The sequence below is a fragment of the Carassius gibelio genome, chromosome A18 (assembly GCF_023724105.1).
Source record: "Carassius gibelio isolate Cgi1373 ecotype wild population from Czech Republic chromosome A18, carGib1.2-hapl.c, whole genome shotgun sequence".
In the NCBI taxonomy this organism is placed as follows: Eukaryota; Metazoa; Chordata; class Actinopteri; order Cypriniformes; family Cyprinidae; genus Carassius; species Carassius gibelio.
In genome coordinates this window covers 24110770-24126619 of record NC_068388.1, presented here as the reverse complement: position 1 = coordinate 24126619, position 15850 = coordinate 24110770, and the positions used below count along the sequence as shown (strand labels likewise).

Here is a 15850-nt window from a genome sequence, read left to right as displayed (position 1 = left end):
TAAATAGGCCTAATGTTTTGTTTTTACCATAAAATGTTGAATACTGATATTTGAAATCATTTAAAAGATGAAAAAAAAAAATAGTCGAAATGTGAAATTAAAAACACCAGTAGCTGATAGCAAGTGAATGTTAATGGGTAAATCACTGAGATTCAACCGATTCATTCAAAAGCTAATTCATTCAGAAACAAAGCATTTGGCTGTGTTAATGAAAGAATCACTGAATCATTTATTCAACCGATTCGTTCAAAAAGTTGATTCATTCAATAAGTAAACACTGTCCTTTACTCAGAGATGCAAAACAGGGCTGTAATCTTTTTGGAACTATTTTCGTTTGCAAAATTGAGCAAAAACAAGCAATATTATGTCTAATATTTAAGTAATTTATATCTTTACTGAATTTATATACAATTATTTTTAAATGTGCTCATGTATAAAAACAGTACACTTAGTGTGATATAGATTAAATTTACTAGGCTTACATTCAATTATATACATTTAAAAAGCATACATAAGCATTTTTGCCATTTACAATTTAGAATGCCCGGAATTTTGAGTTTTAATAGACTAATAATTCAATGTGCATGCACTCTGTGTGTGATTTGGTGATGTAGCCTACTTGATGATTCTTGATGACTTTGCTGCAGCCTGGAATTGCTGGGTTTGTCTGGTCAGAGGAGAACTGGCCCCTGACTGAGCCTGGTTTTCCTCCATTCTGCACTGTAAAAAAAAATATGCCTCTCCAACATAAAAATTTCTAGTGACCCGTTGCACCTAAAATTTTTAGTTGGCCCAATTTAAGTTGCGGAAACCAACTTTTTTGTGTTGTGCTGACTACCCCTGCATGTAGACTGAACTTGAAATAGAATGTTGTGTCAATTAAATATTTTCTGTTGACTAAACATAGCTTGTTGGGCCAACAAGCAGACTCAAATTGAAATAAAATGTTGTATTAAATATTTATTCTTGGTCAAAATAGTCTATTTTTCATTATTTCAAATAAATTACACACTAGGCTTTGATAAAAAAAACATTTTATTTATTTATTTAAATACATATGAATTTGCCTGTTAGGCTCAAGTAAAATATTACACAAGTATTCAACCAGTGCCGAAACAAACATCATGAGGGAATTTGTGAAGTCTCCCAGATTGTCCATGACAACTTCCTCCTCCACTACTACAGCCACATTGACCACTGTGGGATAAGGTCCTGAGTTGGTAGAACTGTCAGTCACTTCATTTTCATGGCCTTTGTGTGTGGCCCCAGTGCCTCAGTATCCTGTGAAACACAATAAATGTCTTTTAGTGTCAGACTGAAAGCATAATGTCTTATGCAATCACTACTGCATCACAAACAGTAATACCATAATAAAGATATTCAAATTAATTACCTTAATAGTCTTTGAAATTGAAGCTGGCTCTCTCAAGTACAGGGGAAGACCACTAAGAACAGCAGACCTTCAATGAGTAGTTAGATCTGTGGTCTGCCAAAAAGACCATCAATAAGACATTATTAAGTCGCTTAATTAACAAAGGGGTTACACATACACTCTACCAACAGTTTAGGATCACCTACTCTTTTCACCATTGGGCGTCATTTCAACCAACTTCATGAAATAGTTTCCTGAAATACAATCAAGATTACAATCTGAGAGGGATAATCAGCTAACAAGTGCAGCAAGTCTACAGATCCCTTAAAGAGATACTCCACCGAAAAATGTAAGTTCTGTCATCATATACTCATCCTCATGTTGTTTCAAACCTGTATGAATTTCTTTCTTCTGCTGAACAGAAAGGAAGATATTTAGAAGAATGTCAGTGGGGTATCCCTTTAAGACTGTTTGAATAACATTACCAGAGTCTACTTAGGTTAGATACTGAGAGTGGTTTTCTAACAGTCCTAAAATAGGTCTCAAACATGCTGTGCGCACGATGGCTGTTTTTTGTTCAGTCATATTGACCAAAAGCATGTCAGGTGACTTTCATGAGGCTGATCAAGATTAACCAATGGTGAAATGAGTCAATTCTGCCCAGTATGTAGGTGCTGGTCAAACGGAGCTATATGATAGGAGAAAAACAGCTTAATACTACACCAAAATATTTCTCTCTAATGCATACATGTTGATCTCAAGGTCTTAATCAGGGAAGTTGACTGCTTTGCCCATTTTGTTATCCATACCAATTGAAACAATAAAATAGCACCATAATCAAAATCTCAACCAAGGTTCCATGTACACTCCATGTAAATAAGATAACGTAAACAATACGTGTGGCATCCCACAAGCAAAAAAATAAGCCATCATCTCTGAACGCCATTTATGGCATACATTATATTATGTATTTGCGGGATTTGTACATGTATTGTAGATCATCAAAATCAAGTATACATTGAACCTTTTTGACAAATTCTGATCATAAAATATAATTCTATTGTTTACATAATGAGCAATGGATAAATGTCACAAGACAATTATCAACTCAACTGCCAGAGACCTTGAAATTAAAATGTTGAGTTTTGCAGTTAAGTTTTTGTGGATCAGTGAGCTGTTGGCAGTTTGTTCTCTTAAACAGGTATCAGTAAATTATGTTACACTGTTTAACACTGTTATATTTTATACAAAGAAATGATTAATATACCTGGGCATCCAGTTGTTCCAGAAGTTCATCCAAGTTGTTCCACCTTCCCAGTCTTGCTTTTGGCTCTGTACATCTTTAGCAACCCCTGGGTGTGATTGTCCAGCGATGTCAGGAATGCTGACTTCAGGTCAATACGGTAGATGCGGAAGAATTCAGCACAAACCCGTGGGTAATGAAAGATTCAGAAGCAAACAATTAAAAGCAAAGCAAATTATTTCTTAGCCTAAATTATCAGTCACTCTGTGATAGCAAAAGCACAAGTTGTCAAGACTAGCTGTCTGTTACAGTCAATTATCATATATATCATAAGCCAAAATGCAAATGGAATTTGAAAATATTGACCATTAAAAATATTAAACGGAAACATGTAACCGTTTGGAAAACTGATAACGTTAAACAGCTTACAAATCTGATAACATTAGCAGCTATTAATTTTCGTGTTAGCACAACTCTTTATTTATTTTTATCAGACTGAAATGTTATTTCACTCTTGCAAATTGAGGCTTTGTGCAAAGTACTAGCTGCTAACACGAAAGGCACATGTGCTTTGAATGCCACTAACAGTTAGAACTAACGTTAGCCTAAATTATCAGTCACTCTGTGATAGCAATAGCACAAGTTGTCAAGACTAGCTGTCTGTTACAGTCAATTATCATATATATCATAAGCCAAAATGTAAATGGAATTTGAAAATATTGACCATTAAATATATTAAACGGGAACATGTCATGCTTAATAACCGTTAGGGTCGACTTTAAATCACATGCCAGTTGGAAAGGAATGCTAAGCTTTATGAGTTAAACGTTATTTTCCAGCACTGCTAATCACTGTAGGTACTCACAATAAAGCTATTTCAAACTTTGTTGATAGACAATCGATATATTATTAACCTAAATTTGCTCATTAACTCGCAGCACAAAGTACTCACCAATGCAATGTCGTACCTCCAGCCTGCTGCAGCGCTGCCTGGTAGAACTCCTTTGCGCATGCTCAGACGATTGACGCTGTTCTCTCTTGCTCGGCCAACATAATATTTTTTGTGCAACGTTAAAAGTTATCTCAACATAATTATTTATTTTCTCTTGATGAACATTTTGTAGTACAATCATGGAAATCATGCAATCATTGACCAAACATATTTTTCTTTTTTGACACAACCATTATGTTGAGCCAACATGTATTTCCTCATTTGTACAACTTTTTGCATCAGTAATTTTTTACAGTGTGTCACCGATGAAGTTTTGGTTCCTTGTCACTGTCACCTCTGGCTTCCTTAGTTGGGGACACTTCATTTACAGTGATATCATTGACTTGATTACCCAGATACTATTTAAACTGAACTGAGCTGAATGATGACATCATTGAATTTGATGATGAACTGTCTTTTTGTGTTATTGACACACAATTTTACTATTTAATGCTGTTCATTTGCTTTGTTAAAATCTATATTGTTAAAAGCACTATACAAATAAAGGTGACTTGACTTAAAAACGTCAGATTGCGTATCATTACAACGACACTTACAATATTATCACAGATGATGCTGTATATCGCACACCCCTGACTCGACTTGAGTGGAAAATTAAATCATCTTGCACTTGTTTCCACATGAGCAAAGGTGTTTTTTAGGAGTCTAACTTGCAAATGCCAGATCACTGATTTGTCAAACCTGCTTTCCTGAAGTCTGTGTTCTTCTGACTGTTTTGTAGTAAGTAATGAATATACTTAGGGGAAATGTATCTGAGAAAAAATAACCTACAGTATACATTTTAATTAGGAAATGTAGTGGATTAAAAGTAAAAGCTGGTTGAAATATAAAAACTCAATTTAAGTACAGATACTCCCAAACGTACTGTAGGCAAAGTATTTTTACATTACACAACAACACTACACAACTGAATATCAGTAATAAGTAGCATACACGATAACTATACCAGTTAGATCGATTCCATGCGATGTAAATAAATCTAGCAGATTAAAAAGAAGAGCACTCTAAGAAATGAAATGTTGTATTTAATTAATGAAGTTATGTCAACCGGTCCCACAAAACTTAGTTGCTTAAATGGAAGAGGCAATATACAATTAATTGTAACATAATGTTTTAAGTAAATCATTCATAACGGTGTTAATTAAATGGGACATTACACAATTATTTTGAATAAATGTAAATTATTGTCTAGAATTTAATGACTATAGCTTGAACTAACATAACCTGATTAAGTTCAATTTATTAAACAAAATTAAGCTTTGCTAATGTTATCCATTTGTGTTAATTATACTTGCTCGGTTAAAAAGGAAAACTACTCAAGTCACTTTAACTTTATTCACCTTTGGTTTTGAAATATAATTAAGTCAAAAATTTAATGTTGACCTTCAAGATACATTACTATTTCTGGGATTATCATGACTGATAAAATTATTACAAATATGTAAGCAAAACTTACATACGAATACAAAGTGTACAAATACAATTGAAGACACCATCATAAGTCCACGTATAAAATGCAAATAGACAAATATAAATAACTAAAAAATATAAAACTTGTTTGTGAATCTTCACCATCCGATAATGTTCAATCCCATTATAGCTTTATATTAAATCTGAACTTTGACGTCAACAATGTCTAACAGGTGTTGCCTACTGAAATAAAAACTAAGGAGGCAAATCCTTGTTTTCAATATGGAGGGAGGTTAAATTAACTGAAGTTTACAATCAAGAGGATTTATGCTGCAGAAAATGCTCACTTCACCGTTAGATCATACTATGTTCAGACTTTACATACTTGACTTATCAAGAACATTTTTATGAAAAAACAAGGTTTATAGTTTGCATCAAAAGGAGAAATAGAAAATCAGCAATGTTTACGTAACAAAAAACAATCTTCTCCTTAAATTGTTTGAGATTGTTTCATTATAACAAACAGGTGTTTGTTGTATTTCACATCTTTTGATTCTGAAGAAATCAGAAAACAAGAGAAGTTTAAATGCCAATTACCACAACCAACATTGTCTTTAGATTGCTAGATGTTTTGTCTAGCAGCAGTCCAAAATCCAAAGAAACTGAGCCTCCCCAAGCAAGTCGATGACCAACTGCAGTCCTGTCTGTTTATTACAAGCCATTATTGATCACAGCTTTATTTTGTCAAGCAGCAGTCCAAAAATAAAGTAAGTCAACACAATCCAAGTGTCCAAAGCCAGGTCCAGTCTTGTCTGGTGCAGGTGATTTGACTCATGCAGTTTGTTTTTGAGGACCTGCACTTAAGTGGAGAGCTTGTTCCCATCCAATTCCATAAACACTTTCTGAAGAAATTCGAAAGTGTATCGCAGCTCCTTGGGATAGCTCAAGTTTAAACAGTAGATCAAGCCAAACAGGACTGCACATCCATTTGCAACCTCTCTCAGATCTCGCAGCACTGTGCAGTCTTCAATGACGACGCCAACATCCTCAGGTGTATCTGAAGCATCTACTCCATCATGTCGAACAATGTGGACACCCAAAAGCCAGTCTCTCCATTTCCGCCATTGCATCAATACCAGTATCCTCAGTAGCCTATGACAAAGAAAGAGAGCCATTATTAATTATGCATCTATGACACTAGAAACAAACCCAAAACATGTTAAGTTTACAATTAGAGAACACAATACTAATTCCCAAGAAGTATATTTGATTATTATTTTGCCTGTGTTTAAATAAGACAGAATTTTATTTCTTTGGCTTAACTTTACAAAATGTTATACATTAATGTAGAAATTGTTGTCCATTATGTTTTTGGTTGATCAATCATCATATAATTTTTTTTTGAAAATTTGATATATTGCCAACATTGGCAAAAAACAATATATCATAACATGCATGTTCTGAGCCTACAACACATTTCAGTTCACAGGTTTGTGAAATTAAAATATAAAAATATATATTTTTCTGTATCAATTTGTTTATGATTGACAAAGAATGCGACTTACCCAGTACTCCTTAAGAAGGCTGTCAGGCTTTTCATTTAAGTAGACGCACAACGCCTTTAGGATGCATGTCCGTCGTACTTCAACACTGGGATTCTGTGGGAAACCAACAACTGATTTTGAATATTTTATTTGAGGAACCTTCCATTGTCACATTGACAAATCTATTACGACCTTATTCTACCATGCTTTTAATTAATTGATTTGTGCACTTTTCATGAAATGTCAGTTGTAAATCTGCAGTTCAGTTTGTGGTGTTGAATCTGCATTTGTCAATTGCCTGATACACACTTTTACTTTTAAGGACATAATTTTGAGAAAATAATTTCACTGTTTAGCGAGCCACATTTTACATAAATAGCTCAAGTGTTTCTCAAGCTTATACCATTGACAACTTGAAGGAGGCAGTACTGTTCAGTTTGATCTAAAATAAACGGAATTTAATGGACGAATGAAAAAATTGCATCAGACAATTCAGAAAAGCAGATTAAACACTTCACAAGCAGAGTTGCAGATGTTCAACTGACATTTCATGATAAATGTGCACAAAATATAAAGTATCCTTTTTATAAATTAAAAACATTTACAGAAACACATCTATTTGTACAAATCATAGAATTCTGTATTAGTGGATAGCAAATCATATATGTAAATAGTGTAGTATTTGTATTTGCAATAGAAAGGTTAAAGACCATAATAATAATAATAAAAAAAAAAAGCATAATTATGTTTAGAGTAAATGTTAAACCCCCAGGGGTCGGAGCCCAATACACCCAAAACACATACCATGTCCATTTCTGCAATGATTACGCCGATATCACGTCTTGCTGCCCCCCCCCCCCTTCTTTTTGAATACCCTCAATAGCTGGCTAGAGTAATGATCCAGTCGGGACATAAAGGTTGAGAACAGGGGGACTGTGGTGATGAGGGTGAATTCTGCATTTACCTGTATTAAAACACAAATTCACTATGAGTCTCTTAAGTTAAAACAAATATATTTAAAATGATCACATATGGTGTAGAGCAGGCATGTCAAACTCAAACTCTGTGGGCTACATCTGGCCGTGGTACAATTATATCCAGTTTGCTTTAAAAGTGAAGCTGGCGCATCCATAATAATAATATTAAGACAGCACTATGAGACTGTTTGGCACTCAGTACCATTTCTTAATTTTGGCCATCTCTGAAACTTGAGTGTTACACCCCTGGTGTTGAGGGAACATGAGTTTGCTTTTGGCTAAATGTTTTTAGTTGGTGGTTCAATGTATCTGTAACCAATTTATATGGATGTATTTGTAATGTGCATTGTAATATAGAGCAGAACAACCACATGCATGGATTCTTACCACATTGCCTCCAAACCTTTCAATTAAATATGTGCTCATTTGTTTTATACCCAAATACAGTATTTAGACATTAATTCCACATATTTAAATTAAATACAGATGATGAATAATACTTTACCTGGCTCTCAGAAAACAGGCCTGGCCATCAGTTTTTGAACTCTGCTATGAAGGGCATATCTTCCAACAACTTCCTGTCTTATGTAGGCAAAGGTTCTTTCCATTTTACTTTTGATTACCTGTTGGTTGTTCTTCTTTTTCAATATTACTTGTTCTGTAGTCCTTAAATGTAAAACATCAACATGACATCGACTCAAATGAGTTTTAAGTGCATTCCATGTTTTGAATGAGCATCGGCATTCATAGTATGTGCATGGATATCTGGAGTGTCCCTGACCAGAATGGCCATGGATTAATTTATAGTGTTTTAGTAATTGGTACCTTGTAGATTCACTTTCAGGACACTGTTCTCCACATTCAGAGCCTAAAAAAAAGACATGAAAGTGATAATGATACAGAATCCTTTCCAAATCTATAGCAATTATATTTGAGCCACTGACTGGCTCATCTCATGATGGGTGCAGTGTATGCCCGCCTTAATAACAGACAGCTGTTACTACACAGAGCCGTTGTTAACTGAGAAGATGCGCCAAAAAACGCTGAAAATGAACGTGGATTTATGCATCTTCTCAGTTAATAACGGCTCTGTGTAGTAACAGCTTCTCTATGTGAAATCACGCACCTGATGGAATTAACCACTGATTAGAGAACCGGCTTTACTGACGAGATGCGCATTAACGATTTTAAAAAGTTGGACAAGGGCAGGTGGAAAATGGATGCGTCGTCCAGTGCATGTGCGAAATTGCAAGTACGGAAAGCGCTTTGGGACAATCTTCAACCGCTAGTAGGTTTAAAATGATCTGGTTAAGTTGGTTTAAATCTGTGACATTTTGTAGACTTGAAATATTATACTATTAATTTAATGCAATGAAACTTGCTTATTTTTACTATATAAACATAATACTTTTAGTAATTTTACCATAAAACTAGTATTTAAATTAAACTACACCCATGCTTCATTTCTAAGAGTGAGTGGGCCCAGTGACATTTTGCTTGGTTTCTTAATAAAGCCATAACTGCATTTAAAGAACCAAGAATTTTGTTTTTGTTTTTTTTTTGTTTTTTTTAAGTGTGGCTCTTCCTGTTTTCATGTTGTGCTGATTGTGTTTGTTCTATTTTTGTTAATTTAAGTTATAGGTTATCTTTAATTCAAATTTATCTTAATCTTAACCTCAGTACAAATAACTTAGCAATTCTTGATTTTATTATTATTATTATTATTATTATTATTATTATTATTATTTATTTATTTATTTATTTATTTATTTATTTGTTTTTTATGGCTCTTCCTTTCTCTCTTTCTTTGTGTTCTAAAACAGGCACCTCAATCTCAGACTCCATGGTGGAGATGTAATAAGATTTAGATTTCTGCTGTCGTGAAGCACTGTGGATTTGGTGTTTAGTGGATATATATAAAGCAGATTTGGGTCAAGAGGTGTTATTTTAAAGTGTTCACCCCTTTAGCCAATGTCTGCTGACAGCATGCGATAACTGATGCTGTTGTCAAGTACGAAATATTTTTATAATTAAAATATTTTTTTTAAATACACAATATTTTTAAAGATATAATTCAAATAAAGAATATATGGGATTTATATGATGTAACGATTCAAACAAATCTCCATATTCATCGGGAAGAAGGAGGCGGGAACCAGCGCACAATCAAATCAGAATTTTAATATTCAAAATCAAACACAAAACGGCGCGTCAGCCCCTCACGGCTACTGACGCGCACAAATAAAAGCCAAAACATAAAATAATGTCCCAGGCCTGGTCCTCTCTCGTCCTTCACGGTCGTCACTCCAGTTTTATATCCTTCCATCTCCTACGTGGGACTCGATACTAGCGGTGGGGCTCAGGTGTAGCTCATCTCCAATCACTACACCTGGCCTCACTCCTTGTTCCCACGCCTCTCGGCCCCGCCCCACTCGCCACATATGACAAAAATAAATATAAATTTTGTATAAAAATTTGATAATGTGGTACTATAAATTTAAATTTGTTTGTAAGGCTCTCCATAAAATAACATTGTTCCTTATCTTTGTCTTCATTCCCTTATATGCACAGACTATTATGGATATGACTTTGCAATATGCTTTTTTCATTGTTTCCTTTTGTCTTGTATTTTTTATTGAAATATTGTCTCACTTTGACAATTTCAATTTGAGAGAGTCTTATCTGCTCCAGACGAAATGGTGCGTGTGTTCTGGAGTCAGGCTTGCTTTATAGCTTTCTGCTGCATAAGGTGAGAACGTCACGGGGAGTTATTTCTTTCGCCATAATATAAAACTATAAATCCCGCAGGCCCACCCTGGATAACACCAAATGCTTGCTGACATGAAAGTGTTTACCATTTGATATCGATGATCGATAGCCTTTCAAAGGAAACACAAGCTCATTTCAGCTTCGATTCGGCCTTCACATTAAAGCCTCTCAAGAAACAGCTCCCCATCTTATATTCACAGCTATTCAGTGGAATTTGAATAATATATTCATGAAAATGGCTGGGGATACAAACAAAAAGATGTGGATCAGGCCCGCTCATGTTGCTTTCTTCACAGTCATTACAAAATGTTCCTATGTGAAATGATAGGATTTTGTTCTATTGAATTTCACATTGATTTTCAGTGCATGTTGCGTTATTTGACTCCAGAGCGAAGGCAGCCTCTTTGTTTCTTCACTGATCTAATATTTTAAACATCAGAAAAATCTAAGCTCAGAAGCCAAAAATGGGATCCATTCTGGGAATATTGTAGCCATTTCTCTGGGTGCCGTATCATCTGCAAGTCCAATGACCGACTAAGGAACTAATGGAATTTCAGTTCACATTCATCATTTATACAAACTTTAAGTAAATAATTTACCTAAAAATATTAATTTAAATATATTAAATCGTTATTTATTTATTTATTTATTTGTTGTGCATTTATTTTTATTTTTGAAAAGGCACCCAAATGTACCCAAGCTGAGAAATACATTTTCATTAGCAGTTCCTTTGTTTTATGGTAAAAGAAAGAAAGAAAGAAAACAGTTTTTTACAGTTTAGTTAAATATAAGTAACAGATAATAAAATTGTCTTATTATGAACGAGAAAAAGCAACATGAATGTCGACGTCAAGAAGCTTATTCTTATATTTACATTTGAATAAATATGACCTCCAAAGCCTTGGAAAAGGCAAATGTATTTATATGAACTATGGTATTTATATGATACATTTGTTTCTTTTAGCGTTTTAGCGTTTACCATTCACTTTCGTTGTGTTGAGCTGCTTGAACATCATGTGTTTGTGTTCCACAGAATTAAGAAAGTCACACAGCTTTAGTTAAATAAATGACAATTTGCATTCCCTGGTGAACTGTTCTATAATAGCACCACAAGCTTGACTGTTGTGTTTCGGGAGCAACGCGTCTGCCGACAAGGTGAATCAGACCGACACATTCACGGTGCTGTATGCAAACCTTCACACTCACAGACATAAATCAAAGAGCTCTTTCTGTCCGGATGTGCTGTTAAAGCTCTCTTCCAGTCATTCTTTGGTCATTACGGCATGAGGAGATTCAGCAGAGGCCTTGTTAAAGCAGGAGATGCCGGCTGTGTGTGAGCCAAGACCCAGGCGTGAGTTAGTGCACAATGTGTTTGCTCTGGCCATGAGCTTGGTGTATTTACTAATATTAGTGGAAGAACTAGAGGCAGAAGAGAGGCCAGAGAGGGCAGCTATTTTTACTAGTCACTCTGTGCCTTGTTTCTGGCCATCTGTGTGCTCACCTAGTGCTGCAAAACTCTCTTTTACTGTCTCTGTTGCTCTGTGTCTGTCCAGTGTCTATATCGAACCCTCCCACACCTACCACTCCTGCAGTCCTTTGCCAACTGAAAAACAAAGTTGTTTCATGTTTTGAACAAAATACCAGTAGTGTGTCCTTATGCACAACTCACTGCCGTGGGATGGTGGGTTGTTTCCATTATTTATTTATTTATTATAATTTTTATCTTATTTTCTTAATTTCTTATTTTATATATATATATATATATATATATATATATATATATATATATATATATATATATATATATATATATATATATATATATATATTCCAGGTTTCAGGTTTCAGAAGTGAATAAATAAATTAATAATGCATTTTTACAAATCTGGATCTTTATTTTTTATTTATTTATTTTTTTTTTTATCAAACTTAATTTGAATTAGCAAAATAGTGTTTTAAATTTAAATTCAGATATTGAAATATGTTTAAAATTAAATGGAATATAATTCTAAGATTATTTTTTATAAACTTCTATAATTTTAGTTTTAATAATAATAATACATTAATGAATAATAGGCTATTTTTTTATTATTATTTTTTTTTTTTTATCATATGTACTATCATTGTTTAAGGATGAATAAACAAGTTATCATACCCAACATACAGTTATTGATAACAAAGTTATTAACGTTAACCAAAACTAAAACATTATATATATATATATATATGCTCGTTTTCACTCAATATCCTGTTAATCTTGAGAACCTATAGAGTAGTACTGCATCCTTCATAACTCCAAAAAGTCTTTAGTTTTATTATATTCATAAGAGAAAGATAGTCTGTACCGATTTTTCCCGGGAAAACACGACCGGCTGGAGGCGTGACGTGTGGGCGGAGCTAAAGAATCACGAGCGCCAGTAGGCTTTTGCGTTGAGAGCGTCTGGAAGCTGTGACACAGATCCAGAGGCTGAAATTTAACAAGAGCAGCATCAGCAACGACGTCTCTATGTGGTATGTACTAAAACTGTATATATTTGCTTAGCGGTTTTGGAAAATGACTAAGTTCCACTTTATGTCGTCTTTTTTTTTTTAAGCTGTACATGTGGAAAGTGCAGTTTGATGACAACATCGCATGTTGTTTACTTGATGTGCTTACGCGCCGATAGCTAAGTTAACAACACAGAGATATTTGAAGCAGTTTTACTCACCGCATGCGGTTCCAACACATGATTGTGACCCTTTTTCGTTGGGATTGCATTATCCTTAAGAAATAAACAATGTGCAAATCCGGCGTCAAACTGGGCCTTGTTTGTAAAACAAGCATCTTCGAAATGCAGGGAACAAACAAAAACACTTGCACAACTCCGCTGATGCTCTGTAAAAATAAACTCCATCCACTGGTCCCTTAATGCTGTTTTTTTTTTTTTTTTTTTTTGGTAATATGTGCAGGGTTGTCTTGCCCTGGCAACCAAAAACACACTTCTGTGACAGTGAATCAGTGATCAGTGAATGTCTGTGCTGTCAGTGCTCTGCTATACGGGAGCGCACGCTCTTCCGGCAGAAGTGTCCTTAGGACCCATATAAGGAAATTCCGCTCCATCCAACTTCACACAGAGCCATACTCGAAAAAAACTTTCCGAAACTTGTGACAAACCGGAAGGAGTATTTTTGTTCCAAACGTACAAATTAATTTTTGAAACTTTGTCCATGTTTAGCATGGGAATCCAACTCTTTAACAGTGTAAAAAACTCAGTATGCATGGAATAGTATTTAACCCAACCCCCTCCCCCCACCCCCCTTTAACTATAACTAAATATAAATAAACAAAAAAAATAGACATATTCAAAACTGATCTCAAAACATCTCTAGGTTACATATGTAACCATGGTACCACGAGGGAACAAGATGCTGCATCTGTAGGGATACAGGGAGTATGTCAAAGAGGTCCAGCATCTCGTACCCTCAGGGAACCATGGTTACATACTTAACCTGGAGACGTTCCCCTTCAGGAACTTGGGCTGTGTCAAGAAACGCTTTGGGAACGAGAATACCCACTACACCATACTAACAAGTCTCTGCCTGTATGTGTATTCTTGAGCACATCTCAAGAAGTGTGCAGAGAGGACCAGCCCACCACAGCACAAATGTCCTGCAAGACACACAAAAGTTGAAAGCTTTGGAGGCCACTATACTCCTGGTCGAGTGCGCTCTGATCCCCATAGGGGACGGGAGGCCAGATAACTCATAGGCTAGTGAGATGGCCTTAACCACCCACCTATTCATAGTTCACTTGTTCGCCGGAGATCCTTCCTTCGGGGGACCAAAGAAAACAAACAGATGATCTGGATTTTGCCACGGGGCAGCTCTGTGTGTGAATGCATCCAGTGCTCGAACTGGACTGAGCAGATTAAGCCTTTCATGGCCTACTTCCTGGAACGGAGTACTATGGGCCCTGGCGAAGAAGTGGGCACCATAGGGACATAATCGACCCTTGGATAAAGGAATGTCATAACCATGCCTGGAGCAAATTTAGATAGTCTTGAGCGTGAGAAACTTAACTGGATCTTCTTCTATGGGTTGAAAGGGGGCATTGCACAAGCCCTTCAGAAGCACTGGGGAAAATCTTACAGACAAAGCCTTGGCCATGTCTACATGATGGCATCCAGCCAGAGAACTCAATATTGTTATGCTTCTCCTGCGAAAGCAAACCTCAGGAACTTCCAGTGTTAAGTGAGAATGGAAACATGGAAATAAGCATCTTTGAGATCTATCGTAACAGACCAGTGATTGGACTGGATTTAAGATACTATCTGATTGATAGTGAGCATCTTGAACTGAAGCCCTATGATAGTGTGGTTCACAAGACGGTGATATTAGATCGGACGCAACCCCAAATTCTTCTTTTAGAACGATAAAGTAACAGCTGTAGAATGCAGATACTCTTGAGAGAGGCGGAACACATTCTATGGCTCCCTTTCTCAAGAGAGTATCTACTTCTTGTTCCATTACAAGAGCCTGTTCGGGGCCCACTAGTGTAAGAATGACCCTCTTCAACAAATAACGGTCCACAGCTCCCAATCTTTCTGCGGAGGGGTGCGGGTTTCTGCACCCCTCCGCAGAAAGATTGGCCTGGGAGTGACGAGTGAGGAAATGTTGGAATACCGCCGTTTGCTTCCTCGTCTCCTGAAACCTCTTAACAACAGTGTTGACTGCGTTGCTGAAAAATTCAGAGGGCAAGAGTGGGGCATCTAAGAGGAAGAATCTGTCCTTATCTTGCATATCGGACAGATTCAACCACAGATGCAGCTTCATGACCACCATTGCTGCCATTTAATGGCCGATAGCTCTGGCAGTTTCTTTGGTGGCCCGAAGCAGTTCGGCTACCACATCTGATTCCTCCTCCTCCCTGTCATGGTGTTCAAACATGTCCCAGCCTGACCTGCCCCATATAAGCTTTCCCAAGCAGACTCAATGTTAGTCTAGCGGGCCAGGTGGGAAGCTTCAGGGCATTCATGGACGATGCTGAGGATGAGGAGAGATAGCTCGCAAGCGTCTGTTCCAACATTGGCATCGCCCCATATCCCTTCTCATTCAGCCCCACAATGTTGGAATAATTTAAGATTGTAGGGCTGTAGATACAGGATGAATACGGTTTCTCCAATGCTCTAGACACCTCGGCATGGGGATCGGGGAAAAACGCAAGGTCCTATTGTGAAGGCTGTGATCTAGCTCTGAGGAAACGCTCACCTTGTTTACTTTTTGGACAAGTGTCCTGTTTCTCATCTGGCCAATCGATATTTAATTTGGCTAAAGCTTGAGTCACAACCTCTACAAGCTCCTCATACGCAAGGAACTGTGGTGGTGAGTCCACAGTTTCCTGTGTCTTGACACTCACCACATCCACCTCCTCGGAGGAAGATAGATGAAGTGCCAGGCTCTCTCTCCAGGGAGAAGAAACCACAACGCAGGTTTCTGATCCCTGAGAGGGAGCCGTGGATCTAGTGGGTGAGGACCAAGAAAAGG

The 15850-nt window shown here is 36.4% G+C and overlaps 1 long non-coding RNA gene across 2 annotated transcripts; it reads right to left on the bottom strand.

Annotated features, from left to right (window-relative positions):
- Nucleotides 1-717: 717 nt before the first annotated feature.
- On the bottom strand, nt 718-3842 carry LOC127934536 (uncharacterized). Of its 2 annotated transcripts, XR_008147788.1 has the most exons (5): nt 3568-3842; nt 2640-2760; nt 1579-1626; nt 1394-1486; nt 718-1281 (listed from the first exon to the last, which is right to left on the bottom strand). It is a non-coding gene; the product is annotated as an uncharacterized LOC127934536 (long non-coding RNA). The 2 variants fall into 2 exon arrangements; XR_008147787.1 differs by lacking the exon at nt 1579-1626 and having other exon boundaries at nt 3568-3834.
- Between the last annotated feature and the right edge of the window lie 12008 nt (nt 3843-15850).